The sequence below is a fragment of the Schistocerca americana genome, unplaced genomic scaffold (genome assembly GCF_021461395.2).
Source record: "Schistocerca americana isolate TAMUIC-IGC-003095 unplaced genomic scaffold, iqSchAmer2.1 HiC_scaffold_1294, whole genome shotgun sequence".
Classification (NCBI taxonomy): Eukaryota; Metazoa; Arthropoda; class Insecta; order Orthoptera; family Acrididae; genus Schistocerca; species Schistocerca americana.
Window position 1 is genome coordinate 15001 of NW_025725367.1, and position 2500 is coordinate 17500.

The 2500-nt window shown below is 57.6% G+C and overlaps 1 pseudogene; it reads left to right on the forward strand.

Moving 5' to 3' along the window:
* Positions 1-2500, forward strand: part of LOC124564222 — a 6521-nt pseudogene that overhangs the window by 1489 nt on the left and 2532 nt on the right.

Below are 2500 nucleotides of genomic sequence, written 5' to 3' on the forward strand. Positions count from 1 at the left end.
GATGAACCAAACGCCGAGTTAAGGCGCCCGAATCGACGCTCATGGGAAACCATGAAAGGCGTTGGTTGCTTAAGACAGCAGGACGGTGGCCATGGAAGTCGGAATCCGCTAAGGAGTGTGTAACAACTCACCTGCCGAAGCAACTAGCCCTGAAAATGGATGGCGCTGAAGCGTCGTGCCTATACTCGGCCGTCAGTCTGGCAGTCATGGCCGGTCCTTGCGGCCGGCCGCGAAGCCCTGACGAGTAGGAGGGTCGCGGCGGTGGGCGCAGAAGGGTCTGGGCGTGAGCCTGCCTGGAGCCGCCGTCGGTGCAGATCTTGGTGGTAGTAGCAAATACTCCAGCGAGGCCCTGGAGGGCTGACGCGGAGAAGGGTTTCGTGTGAACAGCCGTTGCACACGAGTCAGTCGATCCTAAGCCCTAGGAGAAATCCGATGTTGATGGGGGCCGTCATAGCATGATGCACTTTGTGCTGGCCCCCGTTGGGCGAAAGGGAATCCGGTTCCTATTCCGGAACCCGGCAGCGGAACCGATACAAGTCGGGCCCCTCTTTTAGAGATGCTCGTCGGGGTAACCCAAAAGGACCCGGAGACGCCGTCGGGAGATCGGGGAAGAGTTTTCTTTTCTGCATGAGCGTTCGAGTTCCCTGGAATCCTCTAGCAGGGAGATAGGGTTTGGAACGCGAAGAGCACCGCAGTTGCGGCGGTGTCCCGATCTTCCCCTCGGACCTTGAAAATCCGGGAGAGGGCCACGTGGAGGTGTCGCGCCGGTTCGTACCCATATCCGCAGCAGGTCTCCAAGGTGAAGAGCCTCTAGTCGATAGAATAATGTAGGTAAGGGAAGTCGGCAAATTGGATCCGTAACTTCGGGATAAGGATTGGCTCTGAGGATCGGGGCGTGTCGGGCTTGGTCGGGAAGTGGGTCAGCGCTAACGTGCCGGGCCTGGGCGAGGTGAGTGCCGTAGGGGTGCCGGTAAGTGCGGGCGTTTAGCGCGGGCGTGGTCTGCTCTCGCCGTTGGTTGGCCTCGTGCTGGCCGGCGGTGCAGGATGCGCGCGCCTGCGCGGCGTTCGCGCCCCGGTGCTTCAACCTGCGTGCAGGATCCGAGCTCGGTCCCGTGCCTTGGCCTCCCACGGATCTTCCTTGCTGCGAGGCCGCGTCCGCCTTAGCGTGCTCCTCCGGGGGCGCGCGGGTGCGCGGATTCTCTTCGGCCGCCATTCAACGATCAACTCAGAACTGGCACGGACTGGGGGAATCCGACTGTCTAATTAAAACAAAGCATTGCGATGGCCCTAGCGGGTGTTGACGCAATGTGATTTCTGCCCAGTGCTCTGAATGTCAACGTGAAGAAATTCAAGCAAGCGCGGGTAAACGGCGGGAGTAACTATGACTCTCTTAAGGTAGCCAAATGCCTCGTCATCTAATTAGTGACGCGCATGAATGGATTAACGAGATTCCCGCTGTCCCTATGCGCCGGAAGAAGGCGACGGGACAAGATGGTCTCGCTGCAGAGGTTCTCCAAGCCTTATGCGCGGAGATCTGCCCTTACCTGACAAACCTCTACAACGAGTGTTTACGTCAGGGACGGGTACCAGAGTCGTGGAAGACGGCTGAAGTGGTTATACTGCGAAAGGGTGATGACAAGGATCCAGAAGTGCCGAAATCGTACCGACCAATCTGTCTCTTGAACTCCATGGCCAAGCTCCAGGAGAAGCTCCTATGCCTCCGGCTAGAGCAACACCGGGAGCTTAGGGGACGAAGTCCCGACCAGTACGGATTCAGGAGGGGCCTGTGTACAGAAGATGCTATAAACAAGGCAATGTTGCTAGTGGACACATCTACTGCTAAGTACGTTGCGGGGATAATGGTCGACATCGCCGGGGCTTTCGATAACCTATGGTGGCCGGCTCTGTTCGACAGCCTAAGGAAGTTGGAATGTCCTGGGCCCCTGTACCGGTGCCTGCTTGACTACTGCCGACACCGGCGGGCGGTCTTGCGGTGTCCGGGGCGGGCGGTTGAGAAGTTGATCACTAAGGGATGCCCACAGGGCTCAGTCTGCGGTCCCATATTCTGGGACGTGGGTCTGGAACCTGTGCTGGAGGAACTTGGGGAACTGCGACAAGTGCGAGGCGTGGTGGCGTACGCTGATGACATTCTTCTAGTGATAGAAGGTGATTCTCGGGCAATACTAGAAGTAAACTGCAATGCAGCGTTAAATGCACTACAGGAGTGGTGCCAGAAGGTGAAGCTGAAGCTGTCTGTAGAAAAGACTGTGTATGTCATGCTGCGCGGCCGATTGGCGCGTGACCCATTGCTCCGAGTAGCTGGAGGAGCCAACAATGGAGCAATCAGGCGAACTTACATGACAAGGTACCTGGGGATTCACCTTGACGAGTCCAGGCTGTTCACTGCGCACATCGAGTTCGTATGTCGCAAAGGCCAAGTCCTATTCCACAAAATAGCCAGCATTGCAAACAGGCAATACCACCTGCCACTGCATACACT